This window comes from Coenobita brevimanus, chromosome 2 (genome assembly GCF_032717465.1).
Source record: "Coenobita brevimanus isolate Jiangsu-jjx chromosome 2, ASM3271746v2, whole genome shotgun sequence".
In the NCBI taxonomy this organism is placed as follows: domain Eukaryota; kingdom Metazoa; phylum Arthropoda; class Malacostraca; order Decapoda; family Coenobitidae; genus Coenobita; species Coenobita brevimanus.
The window spans coordinates 22,935,397-22,963,133 of record NC_136955.1 but is presented as its reverse complement, the minus strand read 5'-3'; the positions used below and the strand labels follow the sequence as shown (position 1 = coordinate 22,963,133).

The 27,737-nt window shown below is 40.4% G+C and overlaps 1 pseudogene; it reads left to right on the top strand.

The window, feature by feature from the left end:
• The first annotated feature begins 5,876 nt into the window (after positions 1–5,876).
• The window catches only part of LOC145391871 (zwei Ig domain protein zig-8-like), a 113,877-nt pseudogene continuing 92,016 nt past the window's right edge, over positions 5,877–27,737 (top strand).

The window sequence follows — 27,737 nt, the reverse complement described above, 5'->3', positions numbered from 1 at the left end:
ATTTTTTCCCCATGGACACGTTTTCTGGCCATTGACCAATCTTCTTCCATAAACTTATTTTCACCATTAACTTATTCTTCCCCATGGGCCTATTTTCTCCCCAAGTGGAAACGCTAATGACTAATACTGATTTTTTCTTCCATGGACCTCTTTCTGCTATGGCCCTTTGTTACCTGCTGGGCTATGTTTCCACTTGGGTTAATTTCTCCAAAGGACAAATCCCCTCATGAACCTGTTTTGCCACACGTACCTTTTCCACCTATGGGCCTATTTACGTCATGGACCTATTCCACATTAAGCCTAATTTCCCCTGTCCACCCACCTTTCCACCCAGAAACAAACCCACATACATAGCCGCTCACCTCGTGTAGTAAGGCCATCTTTCTGTCTTGTCCTTTGACACCTACCAACCCATAAATCCCATCCACCCACCCACCCCAGCCCACATACCCACCCCACTAACTCCACCACCCACCCACTCTGCTCTGCCTATCCCGGTCGCCCATCCACCCCACCCACTCTGCCCACTACATCTACTCTGTCGCCCCACCCACCCTGCGCACCCATCTCTTCCAGGCACCCTGCTTGTCCATCCACACACCCAGTCACTGCACTCTGCCTGCCTACACCCTGAGTAACCCTACCCCAATCACGTACCCATTCACTCCATCGTGCCTATTTACCCACTCCCCTCCATTCACCATTCACACCCATCCAGCCATCTACCCTGCATACCCATCCTGCTCACCCAATCTGTACCATCTCACCCATTCATCCACCCACTATCCCACCCAGTGACTCCACCTGTCTGCCCACCAAGCTCCGCTGGTATGATGAGTTGCAAGTTGCCTCACACACACACACACACACACACACACACACACACACAATGAAAGGCACAGCTGCTTTTAGAGTATGAAATAAGAACAAGTTGTTTTATACAAGCTCACATTTTTTAACTATTTATTATAAGCATGTGACGATAGATCTGAAATTTCTGTATGGTTCGTGACTACACTCTAAGGTGGGATACAGGCTGAGCACATTTAAAAGTCACAGGTGTTCCAAGAATTGTTGTGAAGAATTAGGGGTTCATTTTCACCTCCGAGTTTTCAGTTTTAATAAATATGGGCGAGAGAGAGAGAGAGAGAGAGAGAGAGAGTAGAGATGGGCGATACCACTGATTTTTTTTCGATACGATACCGAGTATTGTCCTCTCTAATATCGAAGTATCGAGTACCGATACCGAGTACTATAGTGTCCAGTATCGTTTATTTCGAGTACATTACAGAAAAAAAATTGCCTATATACATTATACAGTCAGCTACCCTATACATTGGTCAAGATGAAGTGACAGGTTTATGGAAGATACAACAGCCTTCAGTAGTTTGTTTCTCCTCTCTCTCTCTCTCTCTCTCTCTCTCTCTCTCTTGTCCCCGCAGCACACTGCTAGAGTGCCCGACTGAATCAAATGGTTTCGGGGTCAGTACCTGGGTGTAGCATTTCTGTACACACCTGTTGTATCACATGTTCTTCCCTGTTCACCTAGCAGTAATTTAGTTACCTTGTTGTCAGTCAGCTCTGTGAATCAATTACTACCGTAGGAGAGACTGAATAAAAGAGAGACTTAGGAGATTACTCAAAATTACCAGAGGAGGCCTCTACGAGGTAATCCTCCACTCTCAAGGATTCTTTTAGGGTAATTTCCCTCCCTCAAGGTGAAAACCATTCAGCAGATCCTCAAGAGATATTCTATCTTGGATTCCCTCCAGCCCTGGTTTCATCTCCCCCTAATATATTTTCTTCTGAAATCAATGTGGCATTTGTGTTAAGAAAGGAAATAAATAAGTAAATGCATTCTTGAAATATATATAGATATATATTTATTTCCTTGCAATATAATAGCACAAAGACACAACCAAATTTAAGCAGTGTTATCTCCATATGGAAAAAAGTTTACATCCTTGCAGTATATCTTCAAACAAAACTTAAGTATTTCTGTATAACAGAGGTTACCTCATTAACTTCAAAATATGACTGTGAACTGTAAAGGCAAGTCACTGGAAATCAGGAGGGTAAACTGTGGTTACTGAGAATATAATTATTCTCTTCAGCCACAGTAAAATTATTTCTTAAGATAACTGTTCAGAAACAAGATCATGTTTGCGTTTTCTCCCTTCAGGCGGCTTCGTCGGTCACTTATTAATTGCCCAGCTTTTTGAAAGCAGACGTTCTGAGGGAACTGATGTAGCAACTAATCCGAGATATTTCCTAGCAATTATATTCAGTTTTATATAATTTAGTTCTCTCATCTTCCACCAGTCAAGAGGGTCATCCAGCCTACTGATGATGGATTCATCAACATACCTTCTTATTTCAACATGAGCCTCTGTAGATGCAGAACGATCCTGCTGTGACCTTTCCCTTGCACTGTCAAACATTGCCCAAATATCAGTATTTGATGGGACTGACTCATCTGATGGACTCAGTCCATCTACTTGTTGCACTGACTGATCCTGTCTTTCTGTCTGCAGCTCACGAATTAGTTTAGTTTTAGCCATTTCCATTGATTCATTGCTCTTAAATGGGAGGCCCTTAAACCTGGGATCTAAAAATGTACTGACTGCTATTGGGTAATTCATCTCTATATTTGCAAAGCGTCTACTACACTGCTGCACCAAGTAGCCTGCTAACTCGTTGTCTGATCTTGATAGATTTGCAGAAGCTTTCATAAGTAGTGTAGTGAGAGGAATTACTTTAGATATTGAAACATACTTCTCTGCTGAGATTTCTCGCGTTACCTCTTCAAAGGGTTGCAGTGCTGCAATCGCCTTTTTAAGCTCTTGCAAATCATCCTGATCAATACATAATGAATTTCTTCCTAGAAGACAAAGAGCAGTGGTGATAGCTTGATTTTGCTCAACAATTCTCTCTATCATATAAAACACTGAATTCCATCGTGTTTCAACACTCTGGATCAATTTATGCTCTGGTAAGCTCAGTTGCTTTTGAATCTCCTTGAGTTTGTCTGATGCTTTGCTACTATGATGGAAGAAGCTTAGAACTGAGCTACACTTCTGCAACACTTTGCCTAATGTCTCATGTTCTTTCAGTGAATCCTTTACAATTAAAATGAGGGTGTGAGCAAAACAAGGTATATGTCTATAACCTAACTGACGAATTGCAGCTACCATGTTTGCTCCATTGTCAGTAACTACAGATAATATTTTCACCGCAATCTCCCAGTCATCAACAATGGTTTTCAGTTTATTTGCAATTGCATCAGCAGTGTGTTCACCTGGCAGGTTTGTGGTTTCCAAAACATGTGAATGGAGCATCCAGTTACTATCAATAAAGTGGCTGGTCACAGATATGTATGCCTCACCTGCCCTAGATGTCCATAAGTCTGTAGTCAAGGTAATGGCATTGGCATCTGCCATAGTTAACTTTACATTGTCTTTCGCAGTCTGAAATAACTGAGGGAGGCTTGTGCGCATGAGAGACCTTCTACTTGGGATTACATATCTTGAATCAAGTTCCTGGACAAATTCTTGGAAGCCCTGATCCTCCACAATTGAGATTGGTTGCAGGTCAATGGTTATCAGCTTCAAAAGTTTCTTAGTTATAGCTGTTGCCCTGGGTGAGCCCTCTGTAATAAGTAATGGGGTAAAGGGTAAATATTTACAACACGTACTCCATTTTTTTTCTTTTTGTTCTTAGATCATCTTCAAAAGTTCAAATAACATCTTAAATTGTTTTTGCAAATATTAATTGTTGGAAATAAAATTTTCTTGTACTGTTTCAAGTCCCCCTACTCCTCATACAATCTTAATGTACTATAGGGCTAACTCACTAAACCTGACCTAATCTAACCTGACCTGACCTAATCTAATCTAACCTGACATGACCTAACTTAACCTATCCTAACCTAACTTAACCTATCAACTGAAAAATAATAATTGTTGCAGACAAATTTTCACAGAAATAATGAAATAATGGTACAGTATTTGAAGATTTTTAAGCACAAAAAACAAAAATAACCTGGAGCACATAACGTAAATATTATCCAGAAATAGTTTTGTCATGCTACTAGATTTTTTCCTTTCTTGTAAAAGATAAAATCATAACGGTCTGTGTACAGGTGTTTGAAGAAGTTCAGATCATAGAAAGACTCAAAGTATGCCGAGGAAGTGTGTTCTAGGTTATAGGCCGACTAGTTGTGAATAGTAAAGTGTGAAAGAGGCACTTCATGTAACTTAAACACACACAATAAAATATACAAAGTTACAAACAATATCCAAACCTTCATAAAACTGACAACAAAGTCATGAAAAGAAACTAGTTGTATTTTTCCCTTTGCATGAAAAAAATTAAAAGATTCTTGACATTTCCTGATCTAAGAAAGGCAAGAGGTTTATTCAATGGTGAAAAAATTTAATTCATGAACATGCATGGATGATGGTCAGAGGGGAGCTGACAGAAATAAACATATTCAAGACAAAAACTGTATCACTTGAGTTTCACATCCAATTTGGCTCGTAGTCAGGCCTCATCCTACTATTTTCCTAACATTAGAAATAAGGGGCGTGAGATCTTCCTAAAGTGATGCCGAAAAATTTATACTAACCTGGATACTTTCCTGACTGTCTGAAACTCTCCAAGACTGAAGGTTGACTGGTTTTGGAGGTACCTGGGGCTTCCTTTTTTACAGCTTAACTTCAACACTGTTGTATTCTTCTCGATGCTTAATCTTCAAATGTTTAATCATGTTACTAGTGTTACCACTATGCACAATTCTTTCTCCACATATATGACACAACACTTTCTCATAGGTTTCATCACCATCGTCAAAGTATGTCCACACTGCACTTCGCTTTCTCACATTTCTTGAGGCCATTGTCACTCTTGTTTAATAACTGAAGTGATTTATTGTTTTACCTGAGAATAAATATGGTGGTTACCAGTATTAAGTATAGTTGTTCACATTAATTCGTGGTACAGCCCCAGGTGGAAGGTGCATAGCTCCTCCCAGTATGATTCAAGATCCTTATATCCCAGTAGGACATACCAGATGCAGAAGCCATTATTTGGGATAAAAATGGCAAGCAAGTGCCAAGCAATAGCCACTGCTCAACGAATTCATATGTGTCCAGCTATACCAACAACCACACGAACTTTGAAGTTTGAACAGGAAGTGCACGAGCACTATTCACTCGTCCAGTACACGTGTCTAGAGTAGCACTCGCCAGTCGCCACTCGGTGGACTGGACATGGTACAAAACAAATGGAAATTCGAGTCTGCTACTTAATAACTGTGCTTGCCAATGTGATTAAACTATTATATCATTAATAGTGTGACATACTCTGCCTCTTAAAATAACAGTAACTGTTCTCCATATGAAATCTGTTATTAAATTTCTGTTATGAACGCTGCTCCCCTCCCCGATTCATCCCCCAACCAGAGACTCCGCAGTACTGTAATGTGATGCCAGACGTATGAGAGTGACTAAAGTGCCAGGAGAAAGTGTGAGGAAATAAAATATATCACTCAAATGTAATTATTTATATAAAGTACTCATAATACTCGATACCTCACGATTTGTATCGATACTTTCGATACCAGGGTAGTATCGAAAGTATCGATACTTTGGTATCGATACGCCCACCCCTAAGAGAGAGTACATTCAAACAATTTCTTGAGCATAGCCCCGAAAGGCTGAATACATCCCTTACATATACACTTACCGCTATCAGACAAAATTTTTAAGCTTAAAAGAGAACCGTGAAAGTAGAAGATATTAAGGAATGCTATATTCTCATCCCCTCTTTTCAAGAAGTCTCTCCTGATCTGTATAGTACTGTCTAAGATAAAAACCATGAAATTAAGACGCTGCCATGGTGACCGTGTTGATGCGTGCGTGAGAGCGGGTGTTTCAGTTTTGGTTTTCATTAGCACAGCTACGAAATACTTCATAGTCAAATTAGTGGGTATACCGAAGTGAAAAATAAAAAAAAAATAAAAATATATAATCAGAGCAATTTACTAGTGTGGAGATTTGATAATCATATAGTCAAGAATAAGTTTTTTGCCTTGCATTATATTTCCTCTCGTTTATTTTATTAGAGTTACTTCTAAAAGACTATATTCTGTTTGAAAGAGAATACTCATAATCTCTCAGGCAGAAATATATACAAATGGAATATACGAATCTGGAGCTGTTGTCGTTGAGCTCCAGGCCCATGTGGACGTGACCCTGGTCAACTGCAGGCTGAAGTTGTCCTTTTCCAGTAGTCCATTATACTCCTTTGGGAGATAAAGAAGGTGAGGGACGTTTGAGTAATCGGGTACCTTCACCACCCACTTTAATTGGTGCCACTGCCTGAAGGCGTCCCTCTCCTGCACCTTCCACGAGCTAAAACAAAGTAAACAAACAAAATGCGTCACCGGATTTAATAGGTTTCAGATTCTTTATTTATACTTTCTCCCTCCAACCCCAAAGAGCACAAGCGGCAATAACCGTCTGGAGCGAGCACCCCCCTCCCGACCAGCGCCAAGGTGGGACCAACCCCTCCTGAGGCCACAATTCGACAACAGCAGCAGCAACAGGGTGGTGGCAGCTGCTGGCAGAACTGCTTTTCTTCACTGCCTCGTCAAACACCTTGGGAATCGTGTGGTAAGTAGAAAAATAAATAAATAAAGCATCTGGTTTACGTAATCATCAGGTTAATACCAAAATCGGCTGGCCTCTGTAAATGATTGGTTGTCTAACACTGATCTGTTTTCAGTCATCTGGTTACTATTAAATTGGTCTTTATTCATCGACTCAATATTATCTTGCTGAAATCGTCTTGTTAGTGCTTCAGTCGCCCAGTTCAAACCGCATGGTAAGAATCAGTGCTCAATTGGAATCAACTTAAAGGTCACAGATCAACACCAACCGTAACAGCAGGGAGGTGGGGATAGCGTGGAGGACGTTCTTAACTGCCTTTTCAGATATATTGGCAATGACATGTTTACTACAGAAATCATCTGGTTTTGTTTTTCAGTTCTCTAGTGCGAGTAGTTAGGAAGATACTTCAGTTTTGGGGTTAATATTTCAATAGTCTGATCAGGGAAATTTCATCTGGCCTATGATCTAGTTAATTCTAGCCCTCGTCCTACATTTCCCTACAAGGAAATGCTTTGTTTATTCCCTTCCTTCTACGTGTTGATTGTTCTTCTAATCGACGCTTGATATCATTACCTCAAGCCCAAACCTCTGAACTGATTAACCTGAAAATTGCTACAGTGCATTTACTCATAACGGACCAGCAATCCCTACCCCTTTCAGCTTAGTTGATGGCCAAGTGTTGTCAGACTGGAAGGCAATTTTGACTGGCAGTTAAAGAGTGGCGTCACTTCTTCATAACTATAGCTCACCGAATTCCATACACCAATGACTAAGTTTTCAAATTGTGGGAGTTGCTCAGTTCCATCACATGAAAGCAAAGCAATTATATAAGTATTCATGTGACGCATTTTACGATTTTGTTTTTCGTTATGGGTGCTTTATTATTTTATAGTACAAAACAGTATATAAAGTCGAGCTGGAAATAATTAAAAGACAACTACACAACCACGAGACGATAATACAAAGATCTCAAAAAACACTTGTACAAATTCCAATTGCAGTAGCGATACGAGACCAGTTTGGTTCGAACGTGTCGTCAACCTGCTTATTTTTCTATTCTTTTCATCTGTCTATCTATCTATTGCCAGACTCCTCAATTCCGTAAGGCTTACGGAGTGGCCACAAACAAATCGCCTCCATGTCGCACTGTCCAACGCTATTTCACTGCCATTCTTTTCATATGAATTGTAAATACAAGTGGATACATTTCCCGTATTTATCTGTTAGAAGCAAACTTTGAGAAATGCCATGATTTTGCTCACTTAAGTTGCCTTTAAGATTTTGTTTTTTTCTCCTTGAACAGATGTGAATGGAACTTGCCTTTTAAAATGTAAGTTTTTTTTTTTTTTTTTTTTGTAAGACTCTGTTATGCCTTTATTTGTCCTTGGTACCAAATTATGCAGTGGTTATATAATGGCTGCGATACCAAACACCAATGCCTAGAATTCTTTCAAGTTTAGTTTTTTGATCATGGGTCTATTATTGCTATTATTATTACTGTTATTGTTATCATTATTATTATTATTATTATTTTTTAAATTTTATTCCAATCTTTTTTTTTTTTTTTTTTTTTTTTTTTTACTCGTCCGACTCTGGGCAAAGACATCAGGGCCTACATCTCGGTGGCAGTGACCTATCCCAAGGCCCAGTAGTCCTCCTACACCTCCACATGTCACCACTTCGGCGCTAACACCCACCGTCCATATTGAATACATGCTAGGGCTGTCTCATACAGGACTGGTGTATTGGTATTTGCGGGGGTATTTCTACGACATGTCGGAGGGTCATCTGGTAGTTCAGGAAAGTCTGCTTTTAGGAAATTCAAATCCTTTAACTGTTCCCTGCCCAAGCCGGGATTCGATCCTGGGTCCATTCGGACTGCAGGCCGCCTCCCTTCCGATTCAGCCACCGCCTCTCCCAAATATAAACCTTTTCAAATTTCATTAAGCTCAGTAAATCCCCCAAATACTTGACATAAATCACAAAACTCTGGTCAGTCCAAGTATAATAAAAATATCATTAAATACATTAGTGTTGTGCTGTGATCACACTGCCGCTTCGAGCATGCAATTATCATGAAAAATAGCAGACTATCATTGCTTGAAAAATTAGCCATGAAACTTTTGCCACATTAAACTTACATTCATGTATCTGTTTGAACACCTACTACCATGATTTTTTTCCACCAGGATGAGCTGTGTGTGTGTTGTATGCTGTTAAAGTTTTATTAAATCGGTTGAAACAAACATGAGGAAAATAACATGCCAACACAGAGATATACAGTATATGAAAAGAGGGGATCAGTTTTTGAAGTCCAAATTAGCATAACGTTATAAACACTAATGACAATAAAATTCAGCAAGAAAAAAAAAAGTGAATAATTAAAGCAAATCTATGCATGGCTGAGGACAAAACTGCAGGCAACTATTAATATCCAAGACGTAAATGAGGACACTGTAGGCCTTCCTCATTCCAGGGGTCTACTGCCGCAATAAAAAAAAAATGAAAAGTCATATAAATTTATTCACTCAGATTAATGCAATACTCACAAAATACGGGCAAGAAAATGAAGAGAACCACTGTAAGTCTCACGGCAACAAGTCGCACGAATACTTTAATGCGTTATAAAGTTATGTAAATGTGTCATACGGCTGGAAATGCGTCCGTGATATGTAATTCAACTACAGTAATATTACTGTCTATGAAGATTTTAACCTTTTTTTTGGGGGGAGGGGGAGGATAGAGTATCACTTTAACGGTTGATCCCTCAGTTTACGCTTGTTCTCGTTAACAGGAGACGATCAAGCCTGCTAAAGGGAAACCTACTGTACCTCCGTCCAAATGATATACTATTTATATTGTCTACGTATGGATGCATCATAGTTAGTGTGTAATAAAAACTCTAACCAGATATGGGCTATAAGGGTTTGCATCCAAGGGTTGTTTGTTGTTGTTTGCTTAGTTAATACCACAGAGGGACGAGTGACTGGCCTCTTTCACCTTTAATGTCTGGACTGATTAGCCTAGCTCTGTACTCCCACGTTCCTAATTGGTCAGTATAAGGCCAGAAGATGGATTGATGATTGGATATTGTCTATACTACTTTCACCTAACTGGACCCAGATTTTCGTCCTTTTGTATCTTCTTTCATACAGCTCCGTGACAAACAATGAAAGTGCTACAATCCCACATCCTTGCCATAGAGCTTCTTCTTGGCCAGCATCATGTTCAAGTGTTCATCTATTATCACAACTCAGTATTCAGGATGGAGAAATGGCAAAATTAGACTATGTTAGGGTAAAAAAGAGTATTGTTATTTTGTCTTAATTATAGGTAACATGGATGCGTCACCAAGACGTGCAGGTGTTGACGGCAGGGTTCTTCACGTACACGACAGACCAACGCTTCTCTGCACTACACTCTGAGGGCTCTGATGACTGGACTCTACGCCTCGCCCAAGCCAAGGTGTCAGACTCAGGTACCTACGAGTGTCAGGTGTCAACAGAGCCGAAGATATCCAGGGCCTTCACTCTTCATGTTGTCGGTGAGTTGGACTGGGGAGTAAGGATGCGTCTTTTTTACATTCTCCGATTGCTTCCTACCGACGTTGTATCCTGTCTTCCATGTTTCTCATCCACCCCCTGGACGTCAGACGGTAACCTTCCTTTTAATACTCTGTTGGGCACTTCATATTGCTATCACATTAAAATACTTCACATAACACCTTCCATCGTCGTGACCAGCAGGGAACCGTCTGGGAACTTTTGCTTATGATCGTACACTCGAGGAAAGTTCTGCCTTTTACACCTGCCCGCCAGTTCGGACTATTATGCGTGAGACAACCACTAGTGAAGCAGCAACCAGACACGCAAATGCCTGGCATCACTGTGTGACAGGGGAAAGGATAAGGGAGGAGGAAGCCTGGGGGAGCTGATAGTCCCTTTCTCCTCTCTTCCATCCTCATCCTTCTCACACAGTTACCCGATAGATGAATGTTGGCTATTGCTTCGCTACCACTTGTCTCACATTTGCTGTTTTGAAGTGGTGAGCTAGTGTATAACGGTGAACTTTCCTCGGGACTATTCTACTTAACTTTGGAAGTGTGTCTCACGTTGAAGTATCTCATGTTGGAGGAGTCAGTGAAGGATATATCTAAACGCTCCTCTTGAAGTTTCTCTCAGTTTAGTATAATCGCCTGGATATACTATAGCCAAAATTAACAGGAAAAACAAAATCCGTGAAGGAGTTAATTCTTTCAGTGCCATGAATGCAGTTGGGTATTTATTTTAGATTATATTCTGGTCCCCTTTTTCAGGTTGAGAGATTCTATCATTTACAAGGATTAATCGAGACAGTTTTCAACTTCTCATCTACTAGAACAATTGTCTACTGATCAAAGCCTTCTTGTGGTATTCTGTGTAAAATAATGCAATACTGCGTCCATAGAAGGCAAGAAGATCAATGTAACTCCCTAACCACTCTAAATCGGTATATTTCTTCATATGCCCTGTTAATATTATTCTTATGTTCCTTATGGAATTTATGTCCATATAAAGTCATCAATAACATACACGAGAAGACTAAGGTGGAGTAAGTAAAATAAATATCTAAGGCAGAGGTTGTACAGAGCCTTGTGCGCTGTCGGGAACACTGTCTTTTATTCTTTTTCGTCGGGAATGTGTATTCCATAAGAATGGGATTATTTTTTGTCTCTGTCCTAGCCAAATTATTCAGACTATGCATACGTACTTCTTTATTCCCAAATTCATGGAAAGAAGCCAATATCTACCCAGTTCCGAAGAAAAGAAGTTCGTCTGACCCACTCCAATTACAGACCAATAGCTGTCACATCTTCTCTTGGTAAGGTATTTGAAACTTTAATTAATAAGCATATTGTTAAACATCTTGAATCCAACAACTTAATTAGTGATAGACAATACGGTTTTCGCCACGAAAGATCCACCATTGACATACTCAATCTCTTAACTCATACCATCCATCAATCAATTGATCTTTTTGGAGAAACTCATGCAGTAGCTCTTGATATCTCTAAAGCTTTCTGACAGAGTATGGCACCGTTCCCTGCTGTCCAAACTCCCTTGCTATGGACTAACGTCTTTTGTTCCTTTGATTTCTTCTTATCTTAGTGACAGGAAAATAAGAGGTAAAAGTAGATGATGTATATTCGAATTTCCACTCAATTAACGCCGGCGTGCCACAGGGATCAGTTCTGGCGCCAACTCTATTTCTGGTTCATATTTATGATCACTTATCTGTCACTCACAATCCCGTTCACTCATATGCAGATTGACTCAACACTACATAGTTCATTCACACTCAGACATCCATTTACAACGTCTAATATCTCTACCTCTCAACTCAGTACAGCCATCTCCATAAATCAAGATCTAGATACAATCAGTGAATGAGGACAAAACAACCTTGTCTGTTTTAATGCTAGTAAAACTAAATATATACAGTTTACTAATAGACAGATATTGCCAGATTCGTACATTACCTTCAGTGCTACTAATATTCCCATCTCCAAAAGTATTGAAATTCTTGGTGTCTCACTTAACAGTGCCCTCAGCTGGACCTCTCATGTCATATCACTTGCTAAAACCGCCTCAAAGAAACTTAGATTATTGTACAGAGTCCGTAACTTCTTCGCCGACGAGCAGTTAGCTATAATTTATAAGAGTCATGTGCGCTCTCAGCTTGAATATTGCTCACCCTTGTGGAATGGTTGTGGAGAAGGTTACATTAAGACAACTAGACAAAATTCAGAATAAAGCTGTTAGAATCATTAACAACCCTGCCATTACATATAAACTACCTACCCTGCAAGTAAGAAGGAATGTTGCCTCCCTTGCATTATTTTACAGATATTTTTTGGCAAATGCTCAGACGAAGTTGCGTCCATGGTGCCACCTCTCCATGCCTTCCCTCGTGCTACACGGACATCTGGTAGCGCTCATGACTGGAATGTCACTCAACCATATTGCAGAACTTCTGCCTCATCAGAATTCTTTCATTCCCCTAACTGCATCTCTCTGGAATTCGCTTCCCCAGAGTTGTTTTCCTCCAGATTTCAACCCACAACTGTTCAAGTCTAACTGTTACAGATATTTTATGAATAGAGGACACCAGTAATCTGGTGTATGGATTATTTTTGTTTCCCCATTTGTTTTTCCTTCCTCCGTTCTGTTATTAAAAAAAAAAAAAAATCTAGGAGAATACCTTATCTTCCGTTCCCTAAGGCCAACCAATCCTCTTACCTGCTACAGACATTCATATATCCCTGTGTGTAGGGTTGCTTAAATAGGAAGTAAAATGAACAAAATATATACTGGAGGGAAGTATCATTAGGAAGAGAGTGAAAAAATCTTTCCTTCCAGTAAGCGACGTTAACAGGAAACATGGTAATTCTTATCTTTCTTATTTCTATCAATGAATTAAAGTAAAAGGCAGTCATACATTCTAATATATAGTGAGTCTGATCCAAAACTATTAAAAACTGTATATATATATATATATATTTTTTTCCATTGTTTTACTGGGAATTTAGAAGGAAATAGGGTAAACATTATCTTACGTCTTCGTGTAGGTGTTTAGTCAGGTAACGTCATTAACCAGGCCAGTAGTTTATTGCGTGAAGTGTACATCAATATCTCTCTGATGTTATATTTGGTTGAGTTATGAAGGACAGTTTAGGGTTACTCTGGTATATCGTTCATTATATATTGGTAACACATGATGTGATGGAGGGATGGTGTGGTGAGTTATATGAGAGAGGGGGATATAAGCTGGAGGGATTTTAGACATATGGTAGGGAACAGGGAAATTTGTCTGTGGCCACCTCTGAATGGACTCATGCGTGTGGCTGTAGATAGATATATATATATATAGATAGATAGATAGACAGGTAGATAGATAGATACATAGTGTGACCACCTTAATTGGACTAGATTTTTGTCCTTTTCCAGCATTCATTGTATACCGTAGTTCAGTTGTAGATACAACACTATGGTTTCATACTCTTTCCATCGCACTTCTTCGTGACTAGCACCATACTCTGGTACAAACTTCTTGCTACAGCTCAATATTTAATGCAAAATATTGGTGTTCAGGCCGAAATAAAGTGGAAAGTACATACAACGAATACATAGGGTCGTCCATCTCTAATGCTCCTCTTCCTCTCAGTCAGGTGATTCTCGTGTGTTTCCCGGGGCGGCTCACTCAACGTTATCACTGTCTGTCCTGCATTATTAGTTCATTTCCTACACACACTGTCACACCCACGCCCACACCAGCAGGCTGTGCCGTTCCCTAACACACAACATACCGCTACCGGGGTTTCGATCTGTGCGTTATTTTGGACTATCTTGTATAGAAAATAATGACGATGATAATAACAATCATCATCATCATCATCATCATCATCATCATCATCATCATCGCCATCATCATCATCATCCCCATGTGTTACCTAATATGTCCTGTAGATTCTGCAGCACGATACGGATAATAATATGTTGATGGTGAAGTTGATGTCGATAAAGATGTCAATAATGTTGGCGATGACGATGATGCTGATGACTAAAACGTTGCCGATGTTGTGTAGATGTCGATGATGATGCTGATGTTGAAGGTAATGTTAATGATGATGATGTTTATTTTGACGCTGATTTTCATGCTGATGTTGGTGATGAAGATGACATTGGCGATAAGGACAACGATGAGAATGAGTATGACGATGATGATGATGATGATGATGATGATGATGATGATGATGATGATGGTGTGAGTGAATGTGAATATCGGGGAATCGCTCAGTTGCCTGTGCCCTCAATTAGAATCAACAATGCAATACAATTTTCTCTCTGATTTGGAACTCCGGTCAGCGCTCGCCACAGAGAATATTCCTCTCCTAATTATTGTCTCTCGCATCTGATTCTCTCTCTCTCTGTCTCTTCTCCTCTTTTCTCTCTGCTTTTCGCCTCCTTTTTCCCCTACATTTAACCCTTCATTCCGAGTACGTCTTTTTCGCGTCGTCTTTGGCTCCTATGACTCACTCTCAGTTGAATAAAATCACCTGATGTTAACTGGAAGAGGATACTTAAGTTTTTCTATCATGAGCAGTTAATGCTACCCGGATAACACTCTCAGGTTCCTATAACTCACTCTAAGCTTAGTAGAACATATGGGGATGCCAAAAAGAGAGTACTAGAGTTGTCCCGACCGTGCAAGAGTTAATAAGACCACCAAGAGACGATTTTACATAACTTAAGAAGGACGTATAAATGTGAATGGGGTTGGTGAACGCCTTATCTAAGAATACATAGCAGTGAAGAGGTTAGTCTGTCCTAATTTTCATCTCTGACTTTTGGTTTTTCCTTAAAGTATACATGTTCATCCAGTCATCCTGCATCATATAGCATAATTCAGTACCTTTTTCCATTGACCTACATCATTTTTATTATAAACCAGCTGCCAATAAAAGATTATTACATATCACTTTGGGGAGGTGTGTTGCAGCAACGGGGTTAGTAAAAAAAAAATCTCTCCTGAACTGTGTAAAAACGTCATATTATAACAACAATAGACAATAAATCCCCACCTCCTCGTGCTTCTTTCTCTGCCTCCTCCCTCCTCGTCCCTATTTATACTTTCCGCCCCCTCTCTTCTCCCTTCTTCCTCCTTCTCCTACTTAAACCGTTTCCTTTTTCGTCTCATCCCTCTGGTTTCTTCCCCCCCCACCTCTTATTCCCCTTCCCTCTCCTCCTAATACATAACTCCTCCTGTCTCTCCTCATTCCTCTCTTCCCCTTTCCCCTCCCTCCCTTCTCTCTCCCTCACCCCCTCTTCTTCTCTCTCTTCTTATTCCCCTCTTCCGTTTTCCCCTCCCTCGCCTATATCCTCTCCCCTTTCCCCCTCGTTTTTTGTTTTTTCATCCATCTTTTCCCTTCCCCCGTCTCTTTTCCTCTTCCTCATCCCTCTCCACTCTCTCCCCTCTACTAATCCCTCTCTTTTGCTGTTCCTTGATCCTTCTCATACATCTTCCTCTCTTTCCTCATCCTTCTTCTTTTTTCCCCTCCCTCTGTTCCTCCCTCCTCCACCCTCTCCCTCTCTTCATCTCTCTCTTCATTTCCTCTTCCCCTTCCTTATCCCTCCCTTTCTCTTTTCCTCTCGTTTCCTCCCCCTCATCCCCCTTCCTCTCTCTCCTCTCTTTACTAATTCCTGTTATCAGCTTATCAGTAGTGTGCAGATTAATGGAAAGATTCAAAAGAGATAAAATAGTTAATTATATAGAAATTAATATAATTAAATATAATCAAAGACTCGCAGCATGGATTCAAACATCGATGTTAATGCTCAACTAATTCATTGGACTTCTTCCATGATGTTTACAAATCATATGACAACTCAAGACCAGGAGATATTATAATTTGCCTCGACTTTAATAAAGCATTTGACACTGTCCCTCACAAGCATCTCGTAAGCAAAATAGAAGCCCATGGAATAGAAGGAAATATGGAGAAATGGTTACAAGACTGGCTTTCAGACAGAAAACAACGGGTTGTGATAAGCGGAAAGGAGTCCAAATGGCGTAATGTGATGAATGGCATTCCCCAGGACTCTGTACTTGGACCGATACTTTTTTTATTATCTACATAAACGACATAGATGAGGGTTTAAAATGTAAAATATCCATATTTGTAGACTATACTGAAATAACCAATAAAGTAACTACAACGTTACATTGGCAGCAGTTACAAAATGAACTTAATACTTTGGCAAGCTGGACAGAAAAATGGCAAATGAAATTCAACACAGAAAAATGTAAAGTACTTCATATTGGAAATAACAGCGTCCATGCGAATTGCAAAATGAACAATATCCAGTTATCGCGTACAGACAATGAAAAGGATCTTGGTGTGATAATATCAAACGACCTAAAAGCAAGTAAGCAATGCACCGAGGTGGTTAAAATTGCAAACAAGTTGCTGGGATTTATTGGAAGGACTTTAGAGTTTAAATTGGAAAAAGACCTACTTGCCTTGTACAACTCGCTGGAGCACCCCTATCTCGAGAATTGTATGCAGTTCTGGTCTCCGTACCACAGAAAGGACGTGGAAATAACAAAGAAAATACAGCGAAGAATCACAAAAATGATACCACGATTGAGAAACAAACCATATGAGGAACGCATTGAAGAACTTAAACTATTTAGCATAACGAAACGCTGGTTAAGATGTGGCCTTATTGAAGTTTTCAAAATCATGGAGAGATGTGACAACTTGGACATGAATAAACATTTTGAAATAGAGCGGTCGAACCAAACCAGGAGTAATTGTTGCAAAATTATAGGAAAGCGTTTCCAATCCCATGAAGCAAAATACTTCTTGAACAGAATCGTATATATCTGGAACAGATTACCCTCAGATACCGTGAACAGCATCTCAGTTAAGACATTTAAAAACGAAATATACAAGTTCTTGCACAAGAATCCTCAGCTGACTGTTCTGTCCGAATAACATACTTTTACCAGCAATGCGTGAGTTTGTTCCCCTCCTGTCTACAAGACACTCCGTAAACTTAACGTACCCGTACATAGCGTCGCGTCGAGTCATAATATGTTTATCAATTTGTTAAATGCAAACAAAGTAGTATAACCACAGAGAAGGATCTGCACAGATAGCCCTGAGTTAATAGTCACTACTCTTACTTTCGACCTGTGATGGGCAGTGGATCACTGAGGGTCCCTGTTAGTTAATTGACCATCATCGTGATTTTTTTAATGTATCAGGGATCACTGCTTCAGGAGGTAACTTGTGTATTTCTTCCGCATGGGAAAGTTCCTTGTCACAGTGAAGTGAACTGAGCTGCGGCCTGATTAACTGCTGCCTTCCTTTAAAGCGCCAGGCAAGACAGCTACACCACCCCTGAACATCCACACTCTGCATTTTCCACATTGTGTCTACAGACGCCCCGTTATCTCAGTGCACCCGTACATAATGTCATGCCTTCTTTATTTATTTATTTGATTATTTATTTCACTTTAATTTCTCTTTCAGGTAGCTTATAGATAAAGTATTATACAATGTAACTTTTCCTTTTCAGTCTTTCCTATGAAATTTCCATGTCAGTTTTTCCATGCTCCATGCAGGTCCTCCTCACTTTTTTCCTGCCAGTTATAACTGGAGGGTTTGGAGGCGGGGGGAAGCCTTCTTGCTTTACTATCCTTATCCTTCAGCATGTAGATTTAGATCTCGTAGTTATAGTCTACTCTGTAACAAGCAGCCTTGAAAGGACCATAAGCTCTGTTGCTGTTTGCTTTCCTTTGTATTCTTCCTTTCTGTCCTCATCCTTCTTTCTCTTTCGGTTCCCTCTCTTCCCCTTTCCCTTTCCTCATTCCCCTCCTCTCTCTTCCTCTCTCCCTCCCTCATCTTCTTCCTCTCGCTTCCTGTCTCTTTTCGCTCCCTTCCTTCCCCTTCCCTCCTCCGATCCTCCTTTCTATCCCTGGTCCTCACCTTCCCTTTCCTCTACTCAGCTACCTAATCCCTGTCTTCCCCTCATGCACCTCTTCTCTTGTCTCTCTCTCATCCCTCTCTTACATTCCACTCCCTCGTCACCCCTCTCCACTTATTCCCTCTCTCACTTCCACCTCCTTGTAGTAAATTTTCCGGAATGGACAAAATGGAACAAAGCCAAGAAGAAGGACTGCCAGAAGAAAATAAATGAGGAAAAAAAGCTGAGGTGATTCCAGTAGAGGAGATGTATTTACCATTGAGCACGTGCAAGCAAGAGGGAGGGAGGGAGAGGAGAGTGAGGGAAGGGAGAAGGGAGAGAGAGTGAGAGAGAGAGGAGGGAGAGACAGGGAGAAGGAGGAAGGGAGAGAGAGAGGAGAGAGGAAAGAGAAGAGAGGGAAAGAGGAGGGATGGGGTGGAAAGGAAGAGAGAGGGAAAAATGATGGGACAGAGGGAAGTGAGAGGAAAGGAGAGAGATGAAGATAGGGGAAAGGAGAAAGAAAAACAGAAAGGAAAGAAGAAAAGATAAAAATAATCCACGAGGGAGAGGAGAGGAGAAGAGAGAGAGAAAGGGAGGGGAGGGAAGGGGTTGTGGGTAAAAATAAAAGATAGAAAGAATTATAGATAAAGAAAGAAGCATGAGAGACAAAAATAGCAACAACCTGACCAGGAAATATATATATATATATATATATATATATATATATATATATATATATATATATAACTGTCATTTAGATTGAAAACATGGCATAAAGCTCTGTTGGTGGGACCTGATTAAAATAAAAGCGTATTATTTATTAAAAAATGCACAATGTTCATTAAGTGGGAATATGAAATGAGTATGCTGTATATGCGTAGTGGATGAAAAATAAAGTAAAATTAGTGCTAGTAATAAATTCAGTGACAGACAAGAGCAAAAGTGACGTGTACATACATACATACATACATAGTCAGACAGACAGATGTAGACAAACAGACAGACAGGTAGACAGGCAAGAATGGTAAGAAAAGGGTGGGCTGGAGGTGAAAGGGAAGGATGGAAGGAGGGAAGGGATGGATGGGATGAGAAGCGGAGGAAGGGGAAAAGTAAGATAGAAGGAAATAATGAAAGAGAGAAGTGAGTGGATGTAGAGGAGTATGGATAGGAAGGTCCACATGGTGGAGTGAGGGAAAGAGATAGGGACAAGGGGGAGGAGGAAATGATAGAAAAGAAGGGGGAGAGGGAGGAAAAGAAAGAGGAGGAGGAGGAGGCAAAAAGAAAGCTGAAAGAAAGGATAATGACAGGGAGAGACCGGAGAGAAAGAAAAGGAAGAAAGACAAAAGAACATGTGAAATAATAATAATAATAATAATGATAATAATAATAATAATAAGTTTTATTTCAGTCAATAACAACATAGCTAATAGTATTTATAAAACACGGTTAATATTGTCGTGGTGCCTTATATAAGTAAAGTGTTATATATACGTGGAAGAAGGAAGAGAGGGGATAGTAAAGAGGAAAGGCTGAATAAAGAGGTAAAAAGGAGGAAAGAAAAAAATGTATGTAAGCGAGGCAGGTGTTGACAACCATCATCCATTCACTTTATGTGAGTGCTACCCACTTCTTTCCTATCACCATTATCATTCTTCTTCTGTGTTTGCCCTTCTCTCTTCCTATTTGTCCCATCTTTTCCTGTCGGTTTTTACTACTCTTCTTTCCGTTTCAGGTGGCTTTTAGCGCATTGAGTGACAAGCCAAGCTGGCACATGATTGTCCTACATAAGCCAGGAAACCATTTACAACGCTGGAGTAAGTAACCACATAACAAACGCTATACTGGTTCCCTTTGTGTCAGCAGGTAGGTTGGTGGAGGGTTAGTGATCCCTCTCCGTAAAACAACAAACTCAGAAACAAGTGGCCATTACCCTTACGGGATTATAGCGTCTGTTTAAAGATAGAGATAGATGAGGGTGAAACATGAAGAGGGCAGGATGAAAAAGAAAGAGAGGAAGCAGAAGGGAGGAACGGGAAGGAGATAGAGGAACAAAGGGAAAGAAGAAGCACGAAGGGAAACTAAAGAGAGGAAAGGAAGGAAGAGAGGTAACTTGTTATGAAGATGTGAGAAGGAGGTAGCGTGAAGCGCCTATCTACTAAAATTGGACACTTAGTTGGAGGATGATGAGGACTTGAAGTTGGCGATTTATTACTTCATAAGCAAAGGAGATCAAGAAATAGGTACTACAGTATGGATTATGATGATGACTTGATGAAATATATGAGTCCACGACTAACTTTCTTACATCCAGTTGCTTTTAATTTCATAGGTATAAGGGCTTGATATGGACTCAGAAATGAAAGTCCAACATTTCCCCTAATTTTCATATCTTATCATTACAGAAGCTGACTGTCATCGTAATATTCAGCGATAATAGGCCCTACCTCATCCATTTATTCATTATTGTAACCTTCCAGATTACTTAAGAATTAAAAGCAGTCTCTCAAACTCATTATCTTCTCTTAACTTCTGCACAACCAGATGTCCTTCCCCGAAAAGACAAAATAAAATTTCCTTGTAGAAAACACACACACACACACACACACACACACACACACACACACACACACACACACACACACACACACACACACACACACTCTATGCTACCACACCTCAGAGTCACATTTGACACTGCCACACAATACAAGGCCACACTTCACACTGACTTCCATCACGTTGTCACTACCCTCCACCTACCAGACCTCATTCTACCACACCTCACAGTTGCATCTTACAATGCCGTATCTTACAAAAGGCCACAACACACACACACACACACACACACACACACACACACACCTTACACTTCCACATCTTACAGCCACACATCTCAGAGTCACATCTCACCCTACCACACTAAACCAGGCAACACCTCTATGTACCTGCCTCAGGCCCTCACACTGTCGCACATCTCATTATCACTCGTCCCAACTCAAACAAACTTCACACTTACATTTCACACTGCCACATTTTTACAAGGCCACATCTCACATTGCCACACCCCACAGTGTTACATCTCACATTGTCATTCATCACAGTCCACACTTCACACTGCTTCACAGCTCAGAGTCACGCTCTCGCTCTCACACCTCACCATGCTATACATATCATTCTGCCGCACCTCGCAATGCCATGACTGGTACCACGTCTCACAATACTACGCATATCAGACAGCCATACTTCACACTGCCACACATCACTTTTGCCTGCCACATCTGTCGTGTCACATCTCATAATGTTACATTTCACACTATCACAATTTCTACAATACCACACTTCAAAGTCACATAGCACTTTTAGCCACACCTTACACTGCCTCACACCACGTTGTTACAGATCACATCATGCTATACATCACATTTCAACAAATCACACTACCATGGGTCACACACCACAGCATAACATCCCCACACTCCCATAAGTCACACCTCACAATGCCACAGGCCAAGGTATTATAACACCCCATACTACCACATACCACACATTACTGCAAAATTCCTCGTTTACATTGGTAACAGCACTCTGCCGCATATCAGTCACATGACACACTGCCACACCTCACACTGCCACATACCCCACGGTCACATCCCACATTCATAAACCACCACCTCCACGTACCCAAACCTTACGCTTTCCGCCACTTTTCACAGCCTCACCTTACATTGCTACACCTCACATTAGCTTCACAGACATCTCTCTAACACTCAATAACTACTTAATTTCCAAGTACTTCCCCAGATTTCTTGCAGTTTACATACACAGAGGGTGGCAGGAAGGATGTATGGTCTGTGGGGAGAGTGCTTACATGGTAAAAGGGAGTACCCAGTTTTCACAATACAGAATATACAACTTACACATCTGCTTATAATTTCCTTACAGAGGCGGCAGCTAGGATATCGGGACCAAAGGAGGTTCACATGGTAAGCGGCAGCAGCATCAACTTAACATGTGTGGTTAATGGCAGCCCTGGAACCTCCACAATACATCTACTGGTACCGTGGAACCACTTTGGTGAACTACAGCTCCAGGGGCGGCATCAGCGTAGTGACAGACAAGCTTTCACGTACGTCCAAGGCTCATCCTCACCAGGTGCCATATTCAAGCTTTGTTAGAGCTTTAAGCTGTGTGTTTGAAAGTTGCTTCTCTTTGGCAAAAATCACAGCGTTTCATCAGTATGCCACCTATAATGTATACTTTTTATCTTCACCAATTACATTTACATACTTTCTTGAAGCATCTTCTTCGATTATAGTTTTAGCTTCACGAACAATATTAACATTTTTTGATCTTGATTTTTTTTATTGCTTGTTGTTGCCATTATCATAGGTCTCTTCTTTATTGGCTTAGGTTGTTTTATCTGGGACATTGCTTTATTTATTTATTTACTAACTTTTGTGTTTGTGTCCAACACAGTTGGACAAATACTATCCTGCACATTCTCTGAGGCCTAGTAATCCTCTATGTGCCATACCACCTTCACATATAATAATAATAATAATAATTATTATTATTATTATTATTATTATAATAATAATAATAATTATTCTTATTATTTTTGTTATTATGATTATTATTATTATTAGTAGTATTTATTTAATTTCGATTATTACATTTCTTGGCAAAATTTGTGTATGGCAAGTTGAAAGTTTGAACTTTGAGCTTCAGTTTTTACACGTACCAAAACCTATTTTTTTTTTTTTTTTTTTTAGCTCTTATTCTGCATCGTTAATTTTCTTTTAGTTATATTTACAAACCTCCTTGACTTTACGTTGTGAAGAACCCATTTTTTTTCTTTAATATCCATTCCTACAACTATCGAACATTATTAATATATTGAATGAACATTAAAGTAAGAGGGGAACATATACCGTGACTCATAACAACAATTATTGCCCCCGGGAAAAGAGCATAAAAAAAAAAAAGTTAACCTCTTCAGTTCATACTGATGTCTTATTTTATTCTATTATTGAGAGAGAGAGAGAGAGAGAGAGAGACACACACACACACACACACACATACTCAGAGAGAGAGAGAAAGAGAGAGAGAGAGAGAGAGAGAGAGAGAGAATTTTATTTACTATTTTGAGCAATGAACATCTTACCTGTCGACGAGATTTAAGAAAGGTTATACCTGATCACTCCAGCTCGATAGGTGACCCCTAACAGCTTGAGGGAAAATCGTCTGACCTGAGCAAGATCAACTTATTAGAGGTTATCATATTAGTGTTTGAAAAGGTCGGGTTCTGAATGATATTGTTTACACTTTCATCATTTCAAGCATTTTGTAGGAATAATTTTTTTTTCTGCCTCTTGGATCACCTGAAACGTGAATTTGGTAGGCTGCAGGCTTAAGTTCCCATTCTCCTTCAGCCCACCACTCTTCTTCAGTCTTCCATTCTCCTTCAGCCCACCACTTTTCTTCAGTCTACCATTCTCCTTCAGCCCACCACTCATCTTCACTGATCTACCATTTCTCCTTCAGCCCACCATTTCTCCATCAGATCCCACCATTCTCCTTCAGCCCACCATTCTACTTCCAGTCCACTATTCTCCTTCAGGACACCATTCCTCCTTCAGTCTACCATTCTCCTTCAACCCCGTCATTCTCCTTCTGCTCACCATTCTCCTTCAACCCCATCATTCTCCTTATGCCCATCATTCTCCTTCAGCCCACCATTCTCCAACTATTCAGCCCCACCATCCTCCTTCAGCCCACCATTCTCCTTCCAGTCTACCATTCTCCTTTCAGCCCACCTATTCTCCAACTTCCGCCCACCATTCTCCTTTCGAGGGGATAGGGAAAAGAGAGTTCAGAGATATTTATATACTTCGAGCAGGTTCAATCACCCAATAATATCGGTGCCACCACACATGAAGGCGTCTCTCTCCAGGATCACTATTTCAACCAAACTAAATATTAATGTATAAAAATCTGACCATAGAAACTGAATTCTTTTATTAACTAACTGCTTATCGATTACACTTGTCATTAAAAAATAAATATCTGTTTGATGACATCTGTACTTTTATTAGTCATTGCAAACTGTTTATTTGTGTGTGTGTGTGTGTTTTTTTTTTTTTTATCTAGTTATTTATTTATTTTGCCCGTCCTATCGACGAGGAGTTTATTTAAGGTACAATTTTACCTTCCATTTTTGAAAAAGTTTCCCTTGGTGATAATTAAAACATTCTAGACATAGCAGAGAGAGAGAGAGAGAGAGAGAGAGGAGAGGAAGGAAGGACAGGAAGGAAAAGAAAAATCTCACTGAATCAGGCAGAGAGACAAAGTATTTTTGGAGATCACTACCCAGGCAAATCTTAACGTGAAATATGGGACGAAAAACTGATTCACGAGAACATTAAAGCTCCAGGAGAGAAAGTTGTTTATCCTCATTATTAAGATTAACCTGTTTTATACCACCGACGCTATATTATTTGTATGCCTGTTATCACTAGACGATTTTTATTTATTTTGTGGAGACCACGAACTAAAAGAGGTTAGGTATATAGCCTTAATAATTATCTTCAGTTATGAGTCTGTATCAAATCGGGAAAATAAAATCATCTGTTGATAGTGTAATGGTTATAATGAGTCACAGAGTGATGAAGCGATTTAAGCTGACTTGTTTTTCCACTCCAGATAATTTTTCCCCACTTAGGGCAGACCACTAGACTCTTTTTACTCTCACATGGCCTAAATTTGCCATCTCTCCAGCTTGAGGTCAGAGCTGTAACAAAGAGATTAATAATAGACTGTGCAGCTATTGCGAAGAAGTGCTATGGAATGAAGAAAGTAGAGCTGCAGCATTGTCTCATGGGCTGTCACTTTGAGCCACGTGAAATAAGCTGCGAAAGAAAGAAAATCTGGGCCAGGATAACTGTCAAAAATAAGTATAGTAGTGAAGGGGCTAAAAGAAGGCTGTATATTTTTCCCCCAGTACGATAAGGTCCTTCTTTAAGCCAAATAGAAATAATCTAAATGTAACACAAATACAGTAAAAAATTGATTGTCAATGTGAAAGGAGAGTTGTTTCTTTATCTTTCTCGCTTTATCTGTTTATACCCAGACACCTTAATCCTGTATTCGGCCACAGACACATCGCCTCCTTATCGCCCTGCCCTTTGTCATTTGCCTGCCCTCCCCTCAACACACACCCCTCTCATATATTTCTTCATCCTCCCATCTCATCTTTGGTCTCCCCCTCCGCCTCACTCACATACTCTCTCCTAGCCAATCTCTCGTTCTCCATCCTTTCCACATCGCCAGACCATCTCAGAGTATTACCACTTTCAGTCACATCCACATCAACACCCTAGCGCTTCTTTACTTCCCCATTTGTTTGTCACTCCATGTAACAGCCCTTCTAAATATCTCTCCACCAGGGCCACCATTGCTGACTCGGGTAACTACACGTGTTCGCCGGCCAGTGCTGAGTCTGCTTCAGTCATCGTGTATATTCTCAATGGTAAAGGTCAACTAAGGAGCCGATGTTCTTTTATCATGTTGACCTATTCAATGTGTTTTTTCTCGAGTTAATTGTACTGCTGCGGCTACTGTTACTGTTACTACTACTACTACTAGAGATGGAATTGGTGATATTATTATTGTTATTATTATTATTATTATTTTGTGGTAGGTGGGGGCGCTCACCATCCACTCACTCAATGTAGTGCTGCTCTCGGAGTGTCTGCCTTCTGTCCTCTCCTCCATCCATCTTTCCTTCCATCTTCTTCTCTCTTTCTTTCCTTCATTTCTTTCCTCGTCTTTCTGCCTATGGGTGACTTTACACTCCCACTTCTGTCTTTCTTTCCCTTCATTCTTTCCTCTTCCCTTCTGTCTGTGGGTGACTCTACATTGAGTGAAAACAAGCCAAATGGTTTCTCTGTACACCAGGAAACCATTTACCTACGCTGGGTGGTAATTGCATCTTAATAGAATACCAAATTTTGGAGCCTGGTGGTATAGTGGGTAATTATTTAATCCTCCAATCGGATTGAGCCGGTGAAGGTTTCACTTATCCAAAGGGTGTTTGGGGTTTATTGCTCACGTAATGCCACTCAGGGATGGTGAGGTTGGTCACTCTCATCTTAAATGTCAGGACCAACTGCCTAGCTTCGGGCTCCTACATCCTCATGAGGACCAGCACGTGGGATTGGATGATGGATGGATGGATGGATTATGATGATGATGATGATGATGTTGATGGATGATGATGATGACAGATGGTGACCATCATCCACTCAATGTCTTGTTGCCAACTTAACTTCTTTTCACCTTTATCATTTCTTTTCCTGTGTCTGCCCTCGTCTCTTCCCTATTTCTCTCCCATCTTTCCTGTCACTTTTTAAATTACTCTTCGTTCCTTTTCAGGTGGCTTTACATTCGAGTGACAAGTTTATTAGTTTCCTGTAAGCCAGGAAACCCATTTACAGCCATATAAACAACCCACACGTGTTCACTATGTATCAAGCTAAGTTGGCGGAGGATTAGTGTCCCTCCACGTAAAACCACTAACTCAGAGACAAACGGCCACCCCCTTACGAGGGTTATGACGCCTGGCAACAGACAGATAGCAAGATTATTTATTATTCTTACTATTGTTATTATTAGTGGCATTAGTAAGTAGCAGTAGTAGTAGTAGTAGTAGTATTGGCAGCAGGAGGAGGAGCAGCTCTGGCTTCTTGTGGTAGTGTGTGTCGAGATTACTATGTTATGTAAGTAAGCGTACAGTATGTTGCTCGTCTTTGAGGTTACTTAATGCAGCTTTGCTGGAAAACACAATTTGCTTCCTGATGCAGTGTTGTAGTGGTGACTTGGAGAAGGTTGTGATGTGATCTGTCGTGGTAGTGACGGTATGGTGATGAGAGTATAGATGGTGTGGAGGTGCTGGTGGTTTTGTTTTGTTGGTATGGTGATGATAGTTTTGTGGAGGTGATGATCGTGGTGGTGGTGTGTTTTGCTGGTGTGGTGTTAAGAGTAACTGCGTGGTTGTGGTGGTGGTACGTTTCTTTTTTATTGGGCTGTTGATGATATGGTGACTGGTGGTGATGGAGATGTGGTGAGAGTACTATAGTTACTGTATTTTTGTTGGTGGTGGTGTGGTGTGATGATGAGGTTTTGGTGGTGTGGTGATGGTGGTAGTGATGGTATATGAAGATGCTGGTGGTATCGGTTTGGTGGTAGTAACAGCGGTGTTGGAAATGTACTGATGATCGTGGTGATGTTCCCTCATGTTGGAGTATGGCAGTGATGGCCGTGATGTGTGTTGTTGGAAATATAAGGACAATGGTGGAGCTGTAGTCGTTCTGGAGACTGTGGTGGTGGTAGTCCAGAAGCTGTGTGGTGTTGTGACTATAATGGCGCCGTATGCTGTAGGGTGGTGTAGTAATTTTTGTTAGCTTTGTGATGATGGTGGGTGTCTATGGAGATGAGTGTGTGGTTCTAGAGAAAGTATTGATGGAAGATATTGTGTGGTGTCATGGTACTGATAATG